General features: G+C 40.2%; 1 protein-coding gene across 5 annotated transcripts in view; it reads left to right on the forward strand.

The window, feature by feature from the left end:
• DENND5A (DENN domain containing 5A) overlaps window positions 1–20,202 on the forward strand; it is a 94,030-nt gene that overhangs the window by 21,921 nt on the left and 51,907 nt on the right. The gene's annotated exons all lie outside the window — the stretch shown is intronic.

Here is a 20,202-nt window from a genome sequence, read left to right on the forward strand (position 1 = left end):
TTAACTCAAGGTTTGAGAATAGTTAACTTCAGGTGAAACCAAGAGTCTTTATGGCAACACAGTATTTTAAGAGAAACCTCCTTTTAAATTTGTATCTAGATAGCATATTCAAAAGCAGAGACATTACTTTGCCAACAAAGGTCCATCTAGTCAAGACTATGGTTTTTCCTGTGGTCATGTCTGGATGTGAGAGTTGGACTGTGAAGAAGGCTGAGCACTGAAGAATTGATGCTTTTGACCTGTGTTGTTGGAGAAGACTCTTGAGAGTCCCTTGGACTGCAAGGAGATCCAACCAGTCCATTCTGAAGGAGATCAGCCCTGGGATTTCTTTGGAAGGAATGATACTAAAGCTGAAACTCCAGTACTTTGGCCACCTCATGTGAAGAGTTGACTCATTGGAAAAGACTCTGATGCTGGGAGGGATTGGGGGCAGGAGGAGAAGGGGATGACAGAGGATGAGATGGCTGGATGGCATCACTGACTCGATGGACGTGAGTCTGAGTGAACTCCAGGAGTTGGTGATGGACAGGGAGGCCTGGCATGCTGCGATTCATGGGGTCGCAGAGTCGGACACGACTGAGCGACTGATCTGATCTGATCTGAGAGAAGAGAAAAAATATCGCTAGTTTGTTTCCTCCTGCCGCTTCCCAGAGATAAAATGTCTGACACTTGCAGCCTATTTCCTCCTTTGGAGACCCCTGGCCTTCCTGCCCTTACCCTCTCACTATGGGCTGCCACTATTGCTACTATAAATAACTCTTGCAGGAAAATTACTACTCTGTTAGTCATTCTGCTAGGGTCCTCATTTTAGCAGACCTGTAATTTTCTAGGAAAAGAAGGATCAGTGTTTGTAGGATTGTTGATATAGGTGGAACTGATTCATTTTCATAGTCTGATCAGATAAGAGACTATGAGAGATACAGAAGACAATGGACATTGAGAAGGTGGAGAGGAAAAAAAAAGTGAAATAACGTTTGCTTCTTGGGCCCTTTCTAAGAAGCTTTTCATCTAAAGCTTCAGCAACAATGGTGGCTTTTAGTCTTGGTTTTCTTCCAAGGACTGATAGAAGGCCCTAGTCTCAGGTGTTCGTGTTACTCTTACTAAACTCAGTTACTGGCAGGTTGGGCCCCCAGTTTAACCTCATTTATTACTCTCTCTGGATCTCTAGTGCCAAGAGAAGAGTCTGAGGGGCCATCTTTGTCGTAACTGCAACTTGAAGATTGATGGTACTTGGAGCAGTGAAAGGATCCAGGAGACTTGGGTTGCTTTAGTTGGGGAGGAACCCCTCTTATGACCTGTGGGTTGAGGATACTGCTTTGTATCACAGTGTAGAACTTGAGGTTTTAATGGCTTTTTAACCTTCTGATGAAGATTACTTACTCTTAACATCGAGATGTACTTCGTAACAGCTCTAAATTCTAAAGTTTTAAGAGACATCCGCGCTCGTGCAGTAGGTGTAAAGAACATTGGATGGGATGTCTGGAGGGGTTTCTAACCCCATTTTGCCTTATACTCATTGGTGACTTACTGTCTCTGAGCCAGTTTCCTTATCTGTAAAAGCCCTCTGAGGGTTGTGATGAAGCTTAATGAAATAATATACAATATGAAAATGTTTTCAGTGGATTTCAGGTGGTATATATGTTTTTTCCTTTTTCTTCTTCAAGGCTTCTCATTCCATATCTTGCCAAGAGAGTAGGAAATATGCAGAAGTAATGTGTAGATAATTATGAAAAAATTTGGGTTCATGTAATTGACCTTTTGAAAAGGAGTGCTTTTCACTTAAAAAGATATGTAGAAAACTGTGTCCTTACTGCAAAATTCAGGCTTAAGAAAGTAGGGAAAGAAGAAAGTAGGGAAAACCACTAGGCCATTCAGACCACTAGATTTAAATAAAATTCCTTATGATTGTACAGTGGAGGTGATGAATAGATTTAAGGGATTAGATATGGTAGATAGAGTGCCTGAAGAACTATGGACAAAGGTTCATAACATTGTAAAGGAAGCAGTGACCAAAATTATCCCCAAGAAAAAGGAATGCAAGAAGGCAAAGTGGTTGTCTGAGGAGGCCTTACAAATAGCTGAGGAAAGTGAAAAGCAAGGGAGAAAGGTAAAGATGTACCCAGCTGAATGCTGAATTCCAGAGAACAGCAAGGAGAGATAAGAAGGCCTTCTTCAATGAACAATGCTAAGAAGTAGAGGAAAACAATAGAATGGGAAAGACTAGAGATTTCTTCAAGAAAATTTGAAATATCAAGGGAACATTTCATGCAAGGATGGGCACAATAAAGGACAGAAACGGTAAGAACCTAACACAGGCAGAAGAGGTTAAGAAGAGGTGACAAGAACACAGAAAAACTACAAAAAAGGTCTTAATGACCTGGATAACCACAATGGTGTGGTCACTCACATAGAGCCAGATATTGTGGAGTGTGAAGTGGGCTTTAGGAAGCATTACTATGAACAAAGTTAGTGGAGGTCATGGAATTCCAGCTGAGCTATTTCAAATCCTAAAAGATGGTGCTGTTAAAGTACTACACTCAGTATGTTAGCGAATTTGGAAAACTCAACAGTGGCCACAGGACTGGAAAAGAAGGACAATGCCAAAGGATATTCAGACTGCTGTACAGTTGCACCCATTTTGAATGCTAGTAAGGTTATGCTCAAAATACTTCAAGCTAGACTTCAGCAATATGTGACACAGAGAAATTCCAGATGTACAAAATGGGCTTAGAAGGCAGAGGAGGGTCAGGATGGGGAACACATGTATACCCATGGCTGATCCATGTGAATGTATGGCAAAACCACCACAATATTGTAAAGTAATTAGCCTCCAATTAAAAGAAAAAGAAGAAAAGGGCGGGGGGAGAGCAGAGGAACCAGAGACTAAATTGCCAACATTTGGTGGATCATAGAGAAAGCAAGGGAATTCAAGAAAAACATCTACTTCTGCTTCATTGACTGGGCTAAAGCCTTTGACTGTGGATCAGGACAAACAGTGGAAAATCCTTAAAGAGATGGGAATACCTGAACATATTACCTGTTAGCAACAGGTAGAACCAAGCAACAGTTAGAACCAAACATGAAACAAAGGACTGGTTCAATATTGGGAAAAGAGTACAGCAAGGTGATAAATTGTCACCCTGCTTATTTAACTTTGATGCAGAGTACATCATGAGAAATTCTGGGCTGGATGAATCACAGCTGGAATCAAGATTGCCAGGAGAGAAATAACAACTTCAGATATGCAGATGATACCACCCTAATGGCAGAAAGTGAAGAGGAAGTAAAGAGCCTCTTAATGAAAGTGATAGAGGAGAGTGAAAAAACTGGCTTAAAACTCAACATTCAAAAAACTAAGATCATGGCATTCAGTCCCATCACTTCATGACAAATAGAAGGGGAAAAAGTAGAAGCAGTGACAGATTTTATTTTCTTGGGTTTCAAAATTACTGTGGATGGTGAATGCAGTCATAAAATTAAAAGACACTTGCACCTTGGAAGGAAAGCTATGACAAGAACCTAGACAGCATATTAAAAACCAGAGACATCATCTTGCCAACAAAAGTCTGTATAGTCAAAGCTATGGTTTTTCCAGGGGTCATGTTCAGCTGTAAAGATGGCTGAATGCTGAAGAATTGATGATTTCAGATTGTGGTGATGGAGAAGACTCTTGAGAGTTCCTGGGACTGCAGGGAGATCAGACCAGTCAATCTTAAAGGAGATCAACCCTGAATATTCACTGGAAGGACTGATGTTGAAGCTGAAGCTCCAGTACTTGGCCACCAGATTCGAAGAGCTGACTCATTGGAAAAGACCCTGTTGCTGAGAAAGATTGAAGGCAAAAGGAGAAGGGGACCACAGAGGACAAGGTAGCTGGATGGCATCACCGACTTAGTGGACATGAATTTGACCAGCTCTGGGAGATAATGAAGGGCAGGGAAGCCTGGTATGCTGTTTCATGCTTTATTCATTTGTGGTAATCTGGGAAGGGAGAACCACGCTGAGTCTAGTTGGAAACTGAACCTAATTGGAAACTGAACTTAGAGTCTCGGTAGAGTTTTCACTATAAGGTAGTATTGGGTCATGAATTTCAGATATTTTTTCCTCCTAAGAGGAATTTTAGTAACAAGGCAGAAAGTGATGTTTCTTCCCCCTTTTGCAGTCAGTGAGTAATAATAGCTATGCAAGTCCCTTTTGTAGGTGATGAGTCAGGACTCCTACAATTATTTTGGCTTTGAGTTAAATTTTAAGTTTTATTCATTTCAGTTTTCAAATACTGTGTTAATATTGTGGAACTATTTTAATACATGTTTCTTTGGTTTAAAATAAATAATTTCATTGGAAATAGATGGGGAAACAGTGGAAACAGTGTCAGACTTAATTTTTTGGGGCTCCAAAATCACTGCAGATGGTGATTGCAGCCATGAAATTAAAAGACCCTTACTCCTTAGAAGGAAAGTTATGACCAACTTAGATAGCATATTCAAAAGCAGATTACTTTGCCAACAAAGGTCGATCTAGTCAAGGCTGTGGTTTTTCCAGTGGTCATGTCTGGATGTGAGAGTTGGATTGTCAAGAAAGCTGAGCGCCGAAGAATTGATGCTTTTGAACTGTGGTGTTGGAGAAGACTCTTGAAGAGTCCCTTGGACTGCAAGGAGATCCAACCAGTCCTTTCTAAAGGAGATCAGTCCTGGGTGTTCTTTGAAAGAACTGATGCTGAAGCTGAAACTCCAATACTTTGGCCACCTCATGCGAAGAGTTGACTCATTGGAAAAGACCCTGATGCTGGGAGGGATTGGGGGCAGGAGGAGAAGGGGATGACAGAGGATGAGATGGCTGGATGGCATCACCAACTCGATGGACATGAGTTTGAGTAAACTCCCGGAGTTGGTGATGGACAGGGAGGCCTGGCGTGCTGCGATTCATGGGGTCACAAAGAGTCGGACATGACTGAGCAACTGAACTGAACATGATATATTAGTCTTCTAATATTCACCCTTAAATTGGTATATATAAATAGGAAGAGTTTCTCTTTGTTTTTTTAATTTTTTTATTTATTTAGCTGTGCTGGGTCTTAGTAGTGGCATGTGGGATCTGGTTCCCTGACCAGGGATCAAACCTAGGCCCCCTGCCTTGGGAGCACGGAGTCTTAACCACTGAACCACCAGGGGAATCCCGAATGTTTATTTTAATCCTGTACTTTAATATTATTAAGACATGTAAGTTTTGCAATATAGAAAGTAGGAATAAGTTAGTATTATAAATCCAAGTTGAAAAGAATTCTCTTACCAACTGGAGAGAAATGTGCTATTATGCATATATATATATATATATATTTTTTTTTACTTTAATCTCTTTATCTTGGGATCATATGTGCTCAAAGTAGGAAATTTAGAAAGTACATAAAAAGCATAAAGAAAAAATAGCAATCACCCATAGTCCAGCCTTCTAAAAGTAACTTGAAAGTGAAAGTCTCTCAGTTGTGTCCGAATCTTTCGACCCCATGAATTATAAAGTCCATGGAATTCTCCATGCCAGAATACTGGAGTGGGTAGTCTTTCCCTTCTCCAGGGGATCTTCCCAAACCAGGGATTGAACCCAGGTCTCCCACATTGCAGGTGGATTCTTTACCAGCTGAGCCACAAGGGGAGCCCAGAAGTAACTTAGCCATGTTTAATATTTTGTGTATTTCTTTCCATAGTTGTTTCTGTGTTGAATTAAAAATACATTGTAATTCACCTCAGTGTTTACAGCAGCATTATTTACAGTAGCCAAGACATGGAAGCAACCTAAATGTCTCTTGAGAAGTGAATGGACAAAGAAGATGTGGCATATATACACAATAGAATAGTACTCAGCCATAAAATGGAGAAGGCAATGGCAACCCACTCCAGTACTCTTGCCTGGAAAATCCCATGGACGGAGGAGCCTGGTAGGCTACAGTCCATGGGTCGCTAAGAGTCAGACATGACTGGGCAACTTCACTTTCACTTTTCACTTTCATGCGTTGAAGAAGGAAATGGCAACCCACTCCAATGTTCTTGCCTGGAGAATCCCAGGGACGGGGGAGCCTGGTGAGCTGCCATCTATGGGGTCGCACAGAGTCGGACACGACTGAAGTGACTTAGCAGCAGCAGCGGCAGCAGCCATAAAAAGAATGAATTAATGCCATTTGCAGCAACATGGTCAGAAAACTAAGATCATGGCATCTGGTTCCATCACTTCATGGCAAATAGATGGGGAAACAATGGAAACAGTGGCAGACTTGGGCTCCAAAATCACTGCAGATGGTGATTGCAGCCATGAAATTAAAAGACACTTACTCCTTGGAAGAAAAGCTATGACCAACCCAGACAGCATATTAAAAAGCAAAGACATTACTTTGCCAACAACGGTCTGTCTAGTCAAGGCTATGGTTTTTCCAGTGGTCATGTATGGATGTGAGAGTTGGACCATAAAGCAAGCTGAGCGCTGAAGAATTGATGCTTTTGAACTGTGGTGTTGGAGAAGACTCTTGAGAGTCCCTTGGACTGCAAGGAGATCCAGCCAGTCCATTCTAAAGGAGATTAGTCCTGGGTTTTCATTGGAGGGACTGATGATAAAGCTGAAACTCTGGCCACCTGATGTGGAGAGCTGACTCATATGAAAAGACTCTGATGCTGGGAAAGATTGAGGGCAGGAGGAGAAGGAGACGACAGAGGATGAGATGGTTGGATGGCATTACTGACACAATGGACATGGGTTTGGGTGGACTCTGGGAGTTTGTCCCTGGGTGGACAGGGAGTCCTGGTGTGCTGTGGTTCATGGGGTCGCAAAGAGTCGGACACGACTGAGCGACTGAACTGAACTGAACTCTCTGTATTTCTTCTCTTTGAGATTTGCAGCATCTGAAAGATTCTTTTTGTTATAGGAGTTTGTTGTGGTTTGACTCTTGAGTGAGACCTGTAATGCATACTTTAATTTAAGGTAGTTGTTGGTTCCCAGATCCCTTTGAGAATCTGATACAAACTATGGATCCTTGCTCTAGCTTCCTCAATCTGTTTCATTTGAAATCTTGGCCTGCCTATTGCACAGATAATATTAATACCTTAGGTTGTCCTTTTACTTTATCTTGAAGTTATTCTTGTGACACTTTTCTGTGATAGATTGAGTTTCCTATATCTCATATATACATCTTTCTTGGTTAATTTAGTTTTGGCAGAGAACCTTTTAAATTTCCACAAAGCTTGCTGTTGTCTCTCTTTTTTTAAGAAACTTTATTGAGATATAATTTACATACCATGAAGTTCATATCTCCTCGATGTAGGCAACTACAAATCTACTTTCTGTCTTTGTAGATTTGCTTATTCTGGACATTTTGTTTAAATGGAATACAATTTTTAAAATCTTTAAAATATGTATTATTTTAGAATAGATTTAAACTTACAGAAAAGTTGTGAAGATAGTACAGAAGTTGCTATATGCCTCACACGCAGTTGCCCCCAATAGTAATATCATTACACTCATTTGTCACAGTTAGTGAGCCAGTATTGACACATTATTAATTAAAGTGTGGATCTGTTTTCATCCACTCTGCTAGATCTTTGAAGTGCACTTTCAAATTTGGGAATTCATGGCACTTAACTTCTGGAAGATTTTGTTGAATTATTTTTTTGATCTTCCCCTTAATTTTCTCTTTATGGGATTCTGTTATTTGGATATTAGACTTCCTGGACTGACTAGACACTTTATTCATGTTTTCTTAGTTTTTGCATAACTCTACTTCTGTTCTAGTATTCCCGTTCAGGATACCGTATTATAAATAGTAGCTATGTTTGCTTAGGCTTCTTTTAGCTAAATCGTTCAACTGGCTAATTTTCTTTTTGATGACTTCAGCAGTTTTTAAGAATATTGGTCAACTGTTTTGTAGACTGTTCCTCAATTAGGGTCTGTGTGACATTTTTCTTCTTGATTAGACTGGGATTATGGTGTTTTGAGAGGAAGATTACAGAGGTATGTATATCAGGAGTACACACATATTCTGAACATGACTTATCATTGTTGACGTTTATCTTAATCTCCTGGTAGCATTTATCAGGTTTTTCCAATGTTTATCAGGTTTGTCACATTTGGTAGTGTTTGTCAGATTTTTCCTATGAGCAGCCCATACTTAAGGAGTGGGGAGTTATTTTCCACCTCTTTGAGAGCAGAGTATTTATTTACATAAATTATTTGGAACTTTTCTGCACATGAGATTTGTCTCTTCTCCCTCTATTTAATGACTTATTTATATTAGTATCACTCATCACTCATGGATATTGATTTTATTCCTTGGGTTATAATTCAACTTCTTTATTATTACTATTATTATTGGCCGTGCTGAGCAGCTGGCAGGATTCTGGTTCCCAGACCAGGGATCAAACCCGCCGCCCTCAGCACTGAAAGCATGGTGTCCTGATTATTAGCACGCCAGGAAATTCCCTCAGCTTATTTATTTTGTTGTTCAAATTATTCTAGCTTTGGCCCTTGGAAGATGGTTCAGTGGGCTCTTGTGTCTGATGTGCCTGAATCATTGTGGGACTTTTTTGAATACTTCCTTACTTTTTGGCACTACAAGATGTTCCAGGTTCCTCCTTTATATTTCCTGCTCAGTTAAAGAACCAGCTGTTTCTCTAAGTAGCCTTAAGTCATTTTATTGGAGAATAATATTAGAAACCAAGATCTCGGTATTAGTTGTGCTCATTGTTAATGGGGTACTCTTGCCTCTAAGCCTGATCAATAGTATTTTTGAAACTTTTTTTTCTATATAGTTTTCTGTTTCTTCAGAGTTGCATTAATTGATCGATTGGGTGTGCTGTGCTTGGTGGCTCAGTCACGTCTGACTCTTTGCCACCCATGGACTCTGTAGCCTGCCAGGCTTCTCTGTCCATGGGGATTCTCTGGGCAAGAATACTGGAGTGGGTTGCTATGCCCTCCTCCAGGGAATCTTCCCAACCCAGGGATCAAACCCAGGTCTTCTGCATTGCAGGTTAATTCTTTACCATCTGAGCCAAGAGGGAAGCCCTTGATGTCTTTCTTTAATTGTAGTCTTTCCCCAAATGCCTCATGATCTCTGGCTATGCATTCACATCTAAGAATAGTGCACCAGGAAGCTGATTGGGAAGCTCTGTGTTTGTAGGTGGGGTTTGGTTACTGAGAGGTTAACTACAGAATTGATTTGGCTACATAGTTTTTTTCCTGGGCCACCAGTATCTCTGGGTCTTTTTTCTTGTGCTGGTCAGGTTCATGTAAAAGGCTCCTTAGATCTCCGCCTTTGAAGTCATAATCCTTGCTGCCAGTTTTCTTGAGAGCCAAGGGTTTCTTGAAGAGAGGCCAAGGGAAGAGCTCTGGGGGGCTCAATGTTCAGTATGTAAATGTTCTATTTTCCTATTTTTATTTTTTAAAATAATTTTATTTGTTCGTTTATTTTTGGCTGTGCTGGTTCATTGCTGCACAGGCTTTCTCTGGTTGTGGAGAGCAGGGGCTGCTTTTTAGTTGTGGTGTGTGGGCTTCTCATTGTGGTGGTTTCTCTTGTTGCCGAGCAGGGGCTCTAGGGCATGTGGGCTTCAGTAGTTGTGGCACGTGCCCTCAGTATTTGAAGCTTCCAGGCTCTAGAGCACAGGCTCAGTAGTTATGGTACATGGGTTTACCTGCCAAGTGGCATGTGGGATCTTCCCTGACCAGGGTTGAACCCATGTCTTCTGCATTGGCAGGCAGATTCTTTATCACTGAGCCACCAGGGGTGGCTCAGACCCTCCTTATATTTATATTGTGAAATGATCACATAAGTCTAGTTAATATCTATCACCAGACATAGTTACAAGTTTTCTTCCTTGTGATGAGAACTTTTACCCTTGAACAGCTTTTAGATATATAGTATATTACTGTTAACTATTGGAAGGACTGATGCTGAAAATGAAACTCCAATACTTTGGCCACCTGATGGGAAGAACTGACTTATAAGAAAAGAACTTGATGCTGGGAAAGATTGAAGGCAGGAGGAGAAGGGGACGACAGAGGATGAGATGGTTGGATGACATCACCAACTCAATGGACATGAGTGTGAGCAAAACTCTGGGAGTTGGTGATGGACAGGGAAGCCTAGCGTGCTACAGTCCATGGGATCGCAAAAAGTCAGACACAATTGAGTGACTGAACTGAATTGTTAACTATGGTTCAGTTCAGTTCATTCATTCAGTCGTGTCTGACTCCTTGTGACCCCATGAATCGCAGCATGCCAGGCCTCTTTGTCCATCACCAACTCCCTGAGTTTACCCAAACTCATGTCCGTCGAGTTGGTGATGCCATCCAGCCATCTCGTCCTCTGTCGTCCCCTTCTCCTCCTGCCCCCATCCCTCCCAGCATCAGGGTCTTTTCCAATGAGTCAACTCTTCGCATGAGGTGGCCAAAGTATTGGAGTTTCAGCTTTAGCATCAGTCCTTCCAGTGAACACCCAGGACTGATCTCCTGGTTGGATCTCCTTGCAGTCCAGGGGACTCTTCAAGAGTCTTCTCCAACACCACAGTTCAAAAGCATCAATTCTTCAGCACTCAGCTTTCTTCACAGTCCAGCTCTCGCATCCATACATGACCATTGGAAAAACCATAGCCTTGACTAGACAGACCTTTGTTGGCAAAGTAATGTCTCTGCTTTTAATATGCTATCTAGGTTGGTCATAACATTCCTTCCAAGTAGTAAGCATGTTTTAATTTCATGGCTGCAGTCACCATCTGCAGTGATTTTGGAGCCCCAGAAAATAAAGTCTGACACTGTTTCCCCTTCTATTTACCATGAAGTGATGGGACCGGATGCCATGATCTTAGTTTTCTGAATGTTGAGCTTTAAACCAACTTTTTCACTCTCCTCTTTCACTTTCATCAAGAGGCTTTTTAGTTCCTCTTCACTTTCTGCCATAAGGGTGGTGTCATCTGCATATCTGAGGTTATTAATATATCTCCCAGCAATCTTGATTCCAGCTTGTGCTTCTTCCAGCCCAGCGTTTCTCATGATGTACTCTGCATATAAGTTAAATAAGCAGGGTGACAATATGCAGCCTTGATGCACTCCTTTTCCTATTTGGAACCAGTCTATTGTTCCATGTTCGGTTCTAACTGTTGCTTCCTGACCTGCATACAGGTTTCTCAAGAGGCAGGTCAGGTGGTCTGGTATTCCCATGTGTTTCAGAATTTTCCACAGTTTATTGTGATCCACACAGTCAAAGGCTTTGACATAGTCAATAAAGCAGAAATAGATGTTTTTCTGGAACTCTCTTGTTTTTTTGATGATCCAGCGGATGTTGGCAATTTGATCTCTGGTTCCTCTGCCTTTTCTAAAACCAGCTTGAACATCAGAAAGTTCATGGTTCACGTGTTGCTGAAGCCTGGCTTGGAGAATTTTGAGCATTACTTTACTAGCGTGTGAGATGAGTGCAATTGTGCTGTAGTTGGAGCATTCTTTGGCATTGCCTTTCTTTGGGATTGGAATGAAAACTGACCTTTTCCAGTTCTGTGGCCACTGCTGAGTTTTCCAAATTTGCTGCCATACTGAGTGCAGCACTTTCACAGCATCATCTTTCAGGATTTGAAATAGCTCAAATGGAATTCTATCAGCTCCACTAGCTTTGTTCGTAGTGATGCTTTCTAAGTCCCACTTGACTTTACATTCCAGGATGTCTGGCTCTAGGTGAGTGCTCACACCATTGTGATTATCTGGGTCATGAAGACCTTTTTTGTACAATTCTTCCATGTATTCTTGCCACCTCTTCTTAATATCTTCTGCTTCTGTTAGGTCCATACCATTTCTGTCCTTTATCGAGCCCATCTTTGTATGAAATGTTCCCTTGGTATCTCTAATTTTCTTGAAGAGATCTCTAGTGTTTCCCACTCTGTTGTTTTCTCTATTTTCTTGCATTGATCACTGAGGAAGGCTTTCTTATCTCTGAATTACATCTCCAGGACTTACTTATCTTATAACTGGAAGTTTGTAGCTTCTGACCACAATCACCCATTTTGCCTTGCCCACTCATTGTTTTATTTACTCATTGTAAAGGATAAACTTTCCTTTTTCTTCTGCAGTGGAGGAGCTAGGTGGAGTGGGAAAGGTGTGAGGTCGGGTGGGGTGGGATGGGATGGGGTCCAGCTGGTTGTTTTCTTTTTTAATTGAGATATAATTCATGTAACATAAATGTGTCATTCCGAAGTGTAGACTTTAGTGGTTTTTAGTGTATTCACTGTGTTGTGCAGCCATCACACTATCTAGTTCCAGAACATTTCCATCATCCCCAAAAGAAACTACATAGCTATTAGCAGTCTGTCCCTTGGTACTACTTTTTGTTTCTACGAATATGCCTATTCTAGACATTTCATATATGTGAAATTGCACAACATGTGGCCTTTTGTGTCTGGCTTCTTTCACTTAGCATAATGTTTTCAAGATTCATTTGTATTGCAGCATATAACAGTACTTCATTTATTTTTATAGCCAAATAATGTTCCGTCGTGTAGTTATACAACGTTTTGTATTATCTGTTCATGAGTTGATGCCATCTGGTTCTTAAATAGACTTTCAATTAGTCCTTCTGTTTTTAGCCCCATCTTAATCCCTACTTCCATAAGTACCTGATGCTACAAGTTCTTGAGCTTTTTGGAGATTATCTTCAATTTTTCATTCTGTAGGTTTATGCTTCCCTAATTCTGGTATTGTTTCAGTGGGATTTGGGGAAGAGAAAGGCAGCAGAGGAATAACCAATGCTCACAATTTGAGAGGTAGGATTTCTGTGCTTGGTCAGACCCAGTAGTCATTAAGTCATGGAATGATCAAGCTGGAAAAACCTTTACAGATCACCAGTGAGTTCTCCACTTTTTAAAAAAAATCTTTTGTTGAGGAAAGTAAGACCCACAAACTCAGTAAATTGTTAAGGGTCGTACATCTGGTAGTCAAGGTAGGACCTTGACCCTCTCTCCTGCCTTCTACCCTAGTTTCTTACACTCAGTTTAGACTGCTTATTTTAAAATTTGGTATTGAGAGCATGGGAACTGTTGCTCAGATTTGTCCTTTGCTACTTCTTTCTTAGAGATTCTAGTCCAGTGGGTTTACCTAAGCCTGGTCTTCTGGACAGCCCAGCTTTCTAAGTACCCCAGTGTATGCATATGTATAGCCTCTGAGAGCCCTCACTGTGTTAAGAACAGTATGTGTGTTTCCAGCTCACAGGACTGGGTTTGTTAGACTGGCCTGAAATACCATGAATTTGAGAGCTTTTTACTTCCCCCGCTAAACACCAGCAAATTACATGTCTTAGTTCAATATGTTAGCTCAACAGATGTGTCCCCTGCAGGGTATTCAGCTGGGCTGAAAAGGAGGCAGTCTGCACCTGATAGCTTGCTACTTAAATTCTGTCTTATCTGTGGTTTGGGGCAGTCCTCTTTAGATAGGTACTTGTTAAAATTGGGTCAGTCTCTTGTTAAAATTGGGTACGTGAGAAGTTCAGCCATTTTAAGAATACTAATTGCATGAGTTGGACTAGGTGTGGTGCCCTGATGATATCAAGTTGGAGGCAAAGCATCAATAAAGGTAGTGGCCATATGTACAAATCTAAAGTTAGTCTGACAAAGAAAATACATTGAGAAAGAAAGTGAACAAATTTGCCCCAGGGGAACACGTAGGGGTAACAGATGGTTTCTGTTGCTCTTTCTTTGAAAGCCTGGTAAACAGCTTTCCTGGGTTAATAGTGCCTTAGAAGAGGCCTGTGGCTTGTCCAGATGGGGGGCAGCTCACTATCTGCATTGTGGATATTTGTGAGTGTCTGTCTCCTGAGCACCACAGTCATCTGGTGATGGGGGGCCAAGGTACAGGCTGTCTCTTCGAGTGGTTGTCTTCTTCACTTTATGTGGGAGCTGTGAATTTACCTCAACTTTGTGTGTACAAGAGAGAAAGAAGACAGTGATGAGAGCAGTGTAAGATGGTTTTCTTTAGGTACCAACACTCTGCTTGTTAGTCTGTGTTATTTTAAAGCTGTCTCTTATTTAAAAAGTGCTGATAGTAATGAAGTTGTCATCTAAAAGTAATAACAGGTTAATTTAGTTAGAAATTTGCATTTCCTTCTCTTTCTACATTGTGCCCTGTTAGAGTTGACAGAAGGTGATCTCTGATTCCTGCACAAGTTGAGAAATTATCTAGAAGACAAGGAAAATTGAAATGCTGGGGCAGGAAGTGAATCGAAGATACAATAGTTGGTTTTCAACATACACTGAAAATCTAAATTGAGTTGGGCAGTCAATTTCAGAAATGTTTATAACAGGAAAAATATAGTGAAATCTTTTAATGCAGGAAAGAAATTGATTATAGCATGAGTAGCACTGAATTGGTGACCAGTGTCACTAACAGGATCAGTTCTAGGACATCCCAAGTTGTCATTATGCAAAAGATAGCATAATCATCTGATTATATCCATTCCTAAGGGCTTCTCTGGTGGCTCAGTCGTAAAGAACCCACCTGCCAATGCAGGAGAATCAGGTTCAATCCCTGGGTCAGAAAGATCCCCTGGAGAAGGAAATTGCAACCTACTCCCGTATTCTTGCCTGGGAAATCCCATGGACAGAGGAGCCTTGCGGGCAGCTGAGCATGCTCATACGCATGCATGCATAAATTCCTAGGGGAAAAAAATTTCATCACTCTTGCTGTAGATAATGTGAACTAGACTTTATAGGATTGGTGGTGTTGTGGTGAGAAGAGGCAGTTTATATGACGCTTCTGTCTTAGAGAGGGAGAACATAGCTGTCTTCAAAGAACTCTGTCCCAGGTATAGCTTTGAATGCTGGATTTGTGTTGCCTGCAGCTTCGGCTTTAAAACCTTGGCCGGTTGTTTAAAACATTAAAACACTTTTTTAAAATTAAAAATACACTTTTTAAATACATTAAACTTTTTATTTGAGGTAATTGTAGAATCAGTTATGCTGCTGTAAGAAATAATACAGGGAGATTATTTTCCTTTACCCAATGGTAACATCTTGAAAAACTGTAGTATACTGTTACAACCAGTATATTAACATTGATACATGTTAATATCAGGACATTAACATCCTGATATAGTCAGGATACAGGATAGTTCCATCACCACAAGAATTCTTGGAGTTGTGCTTTTATAGCCTCCCTCCACCCATCCCTGACTTCTGATCATTCATTTCTGTGATGAATGAATGAATACCACTATTGATCTGTTCATTTCTATAATTTTGTCATTACAAGAATGTTATAAAATGGAATCATACAGTATATAACCTCTTCTCATTCTTGAAAGTGCAGGTCTGCAGCAGTGAATTCTCTCAGCTTTGTTTTACCTGAAATGTGTTAATTTTTGCCTTCAATTTTGAAGAATTTTTGTTTGTAAAGTTCTAGATTGACAAGGCTTTTTTTTTTCTTTTAGTATATGTAGAATGTTTTCCATGTCTTCTAATCCCTACTGTTTCTGATAAAAAGCAGTAGTAATTTCAATCATTTTTCTACTTAATGTAATGTATTCTTTTTCTTTGCTCCATTCAATCTTTTCTCTTAAAATTTTGTTTTTTCAACAATTTAATTGCATATCATTTTCTTGGTATTTATTCTGCTTGGAATTCTTGACTGAGCTTCTTGACTCTGTAAATTTATATCTTTTACCAAATTTGGGAAATTTTTGATCATTATTTCTTCAAATATTCTTTTTAACCGCATTTGCTCTTCTTTCCTTTGGGGCTCCAATTATATGTATGTTAGACTTGCTGTCTCCCATATCTCTGGTTTCCCTCCCTTGGCCCCCCTTTTCTCTCTAATCTTTTTTCTTTCTGTTTTACAGTTTGGTTACTTTGTGGTTGTGGTTGATTTGTTTTTCAGTTCACTAACTCTTCTGCATCTCCATTCTACTTTTCCCATCCATTTAATTATAGTATCTATTTCTTTGCTGAGATTTACTGGCTTTTCATTCATTATGAACACCCCTCTTTTAAATCCTTGACTGCTAAACCAAACATTTGGGTCAATGCAAAGTCAGTTCCTTTTGACTCTTCTCTTGAGAATGGGTCATGTTTCTTGTTTCTTTATATGCTAAACAATTTTAGATTGTGTCCTTGACATTGTGTATGGTATGTTATAGAGACTCTGAATTCTGTCACTTTCCTTCAGAGAACATTGAATTTTGTTCGTTTCCCAGCAGTGAGCAGCAGCTTAAATCTCAGTTCAGTTCTTTTAGCCCTAATTTAGCTGTTTGGGGTCTGTTCCATGCACTTATGGTTCAGGGATCAGTCAGAGACTTGAGCAGCATTTATACAGTTAGTGGTACCCCCTCTCTGGCTCTCCTTGGAATTTCCCTCCCTCACTTCTCAGCTGTTATGGTTGCCTTTAAAGTCTGTTCTCTGGTTCTTCAAGCTAATAAGACTGGATTTTTATCTGAATTTTAGCCACCTCTCATGGCACAGACTCGGACCTGCCTAGCCAAAAGGGGACTCTTTTCCAGTGTTATTACCTTTTCCCCAGAGTTGACCCTCCATCTCCTTTCACAATCTGCCTGTTTTTTGTTCTCTATTACCTTTGGATGGGCTTTCATAGTGGCTCAGACTGTAGAGAATCTGCCTGTAGTGCAGGAGACCCGGATTTGGTCCCTGGATGGGAAGATGCACTGGAGAAGGGAATGGCAACCCACTCCAGTATTCTCGCCTGGGAAATTGCATGGACAGAGGAGCCTGGTGGGCTATGGTCCATGGGGTTGCAAAGAGTCAGACAAGACTGAACTACTAACACACACACACACACCTTTGGGTAGTTGTTTTTTATATTTTATCTGGAGTTCATAGTTTATCTGCAGGAGTGTCATAGGAGACTTTCTGCCATGGCTGTAAGTAGAACTTCCATCAAACTAGATATAAATTACTCTTTTGACAAAGTCATTTTTTTGTTGTTGTTTATTTATTCTTTTAGTTTCACCGATACTTATATTATCCTCCCTATGTCTTCCAAGGGACCAGATATAAAAATGTTCTCAGCTTTTTTAAAAAAAAACACTTCAAATTTTATATAAAGCTCCTTTAGTGTGTCCCAACTCTGACTACTGATAGTTTAGAAATTGAATTTATTCATTTTATTTGGTGTATCTAATCCAAGATGTAGGTATAACAGATGTATTCTATAAACAGTTTCCCAGGAAATAACGGTTACTTTTATTTTGCTTGAATCTAAGCTAACGCAATGATCTGGAGAAGTTAGGTGGTTCAGCATAAACCAGGTTGAGATTTAACTATACTGGGTCTTCCTCAGGTAGACCTACCTTTTCATATCTGCTCTACCACTTAAAAACACAAACATAATAAGTTTAATATAAATGTGGAGGTCTTGATGAACATTTTCTGATGACCTGGACTTCAGACAGAAGTTTTGAGGTATTTTCTATTTTAACTTGCTCACATGAAGCAATCAACATAGGCTTTTCATGGTAAGAATGGAGAAAATAATGTCCTAATTTGGGTCATTATCAACCTGGAAAGCAGTTATTTAGTAGTATGTGTATTTCATTTTAGACTCTGTGAAAACCTGCTCATTTAGGTTAACTTTTAAGTGGTCAAAATATTTTCTGCCCAAATTAGAAATATTTGGAGCTGTGGTTTTAACTTTTTTGAGTCATGAAATCCTTTGAGATCTGATAGAAATTGTGTTTTCTCCCCAGAAAAATGCAGACGTCTTCCTACAAAAATTTGTAAAGCATTGCAGAGTTTAGGGGTTCCTTCGAAGCTTCTCAGCATCAGCATCCCTCATTCAGGGTTATTCAAATCAAGCTAGTACTAAGAAGCTAATAGCAATACAAATGTCAGTTTGTTTCTGGCTTGGCCAAAGCAGGACAAGTAAACAAAGAACCTATTAGAAGTCCTTGTAAGGCATGCAGGCTTTTAAAGAAAATCTGTTGTGATTTTATCTGAACTGTACTTTCCAGAGGGCAGATTCACAAAGATAGATTGATACCTAGTTGACTAATTTTTCAGTTGTTGTTAGAAATGGGCCTTAGTTTTGATGTTCAGACCTGCTGACATTTGTGTTGGGCAAATAATTAGTTATTGTTTATAGAACAATGGAACAGCTGTGGTTGTGATGTCATATTCCTGGTATTGTTTGAATTTCCAGAGGTCTCAATAACTGAGGATTTAAGGGACCTGTGACATGTGTAGGTTTGAGGAGATAGGGCTATCTAGATGTTCCTGAGGCAATATGTGTGTGTTGCTTATTCTCTGAAAAACTCAGCCCTCAGTAAATGAACAGTGATTAAGTTGTTTTTAATAAAAAGATCTTAGGTTTGTGATCTCCTTTCTCTGTTACTTTATGACACTTCATATGGTGTCTATAATGAACATGATTTGGTCTCTGGGCCCTTATACCTATTCTTTACACATTATCTTTCCCCTTGCAGTGAAAATACTATGCTCCTGCTACTGGTTCAGTCTAATACACAGCAGGACTTTTGTCTAAGAGGCACTGTCTGCTGTGCGTTTACTCAGAAACTGACTATTTAACAAGACTTCTGTACTCAGCTTGTTTAAAGAAGGAGTAGGAACTGGAGAGGTGGTGGTGGGGACTGAGGATCTGAAGACCACTTCTGTGATCGTAGCTTTCCTCCTCCTCTTTGTCTACATTCCAGGTCAGCTCATCATGTTCACTTTTGGCTCCATTCTTCATCTCACTGCTTTGAAATTCTCCCCCTAAATAGTCCCCTGTTTGATCTTTTGAATGCTCTTCAGGTCTTAGGGGGTACCTCATAGCCATCTGAGGAAAATGTCTTTCTCTGAAGGCTTTCATATAGGACATTGCTAACCGCCCTGACTCCTGTGTATGTTCAGATGTTTTGTGGTTTTTACTGAGGGGATTTTTTAGCCTACTAAGAAAGAAATGAGAAAACTGACAATTAAAAGTAAAGAAGCTTATGAGGAAGAAATAGTTTATCTTCTCTCAGAATTGGATACAGTTTAAAAATACATTCTGAGACTGTCAGAATGTAGACAAGATCTTTTGTCAGCTGCTTGCAGTTTAATTACTTTGTACAGTGAGTGCAGGCTTGCATGGGTGGGCTCTTTGCACTCTGCAGGTGTTAGTGAAAGCTCTGAGACTCTCTTGACATAGCTGTAGGGCTTTGTTGCATTGCTTCCAATATCACCAGCTGCCTGCTGATTTTGCAAGTTTTCTTCAGTGAACATTACCAAATGTATTTTGAGAAATGAAACTTGCTAGATACGAGTTTCAGAAAAATCAGTTTGAAAGAAGGGATTGGATGTGAGAGAAATTGAAATTGTAGAACTTGCTTTATTAACAGAAAGAAGGTTGGGCCTTGTCAGAAGTTGAAGATTATGAATAAGTGGGCTTATGATGACAATGATGGACAGAACCTGACAGAAAATGGATGTGAAGGTTTTAATTATAAAAGCAGTAACTTTCTGACTGGAATGATTATTAGTTTCTGGAACAGGTGCCTTAGAATTAATATAAACTTTTTTTCTCCCAGAAGCTTTCAAGATGCCTCTCAGTTCAGTTCAGTTCAGTCGCTCAGTTGTGTCCGACTCTTTGCGACCCCATGAATCCCAGCATGCCAGGCCTCCCTGTCCATCACCAACTCCTGGAGTTCACTCAGACTCACGTCCATCGAGTCAGTGATGCCATCCAGCCATCTCATCCTCTGTCGTCCCCTTCTCCTCCTGCCCCCAATCCCTCCCAGCATCAGGCTGATTTAAAGTGAAGGACTGTCTGACTTTAGGTTCATCCCAATCTTGTGTTGGTGAGAAGTGCATCTTCCTTAATAATCACCAGCCTCCTGGGGTTCTAAGCCAACTTAGAAAAACTTCAGTTTGAGCAGAATTTATTCTGGCAACTGGAACACATGAACAGCATCCTGTGCAAGTGTGCTCTGAATGGATAGATCACATAAGCTGGAGCCTCCCACCTAATAACCTCCCTGCAAAATTGTTATTTGTATATGTTCTTTTTCCTATAGAATGTTTCATATACGTTTGATGGAACGGTTCTTGAGGATAGGTGGTTCATCTCTATCCTCCACAGTACCTAAGGCCCTTGTATAACACGATTACTCAGTAAATAGATATGTAATTCAATTGAATTGTCCTTGGTCATGTTTCCCACATATTTTTCCATGATTACTAGTAAATTTATATGTTTGAAATA

This window comes from Bos indicus, chromosome 15, assembly GCF_029378745.1.
Source record: "Bos indicus isolate NIAB-ARS_2022 breed Sahiwal x Tharparkar chromosome 15, NIAB-ARS_B.indTharparkar_mat_pri_1.0, whole genome shotgun sequence".
Taxonomy (NCBI): Eukaryota; Metazoa; Chordata; class Mammalia; order Artiodactyla; family Bovidae; genus Bos; species Bos indicus.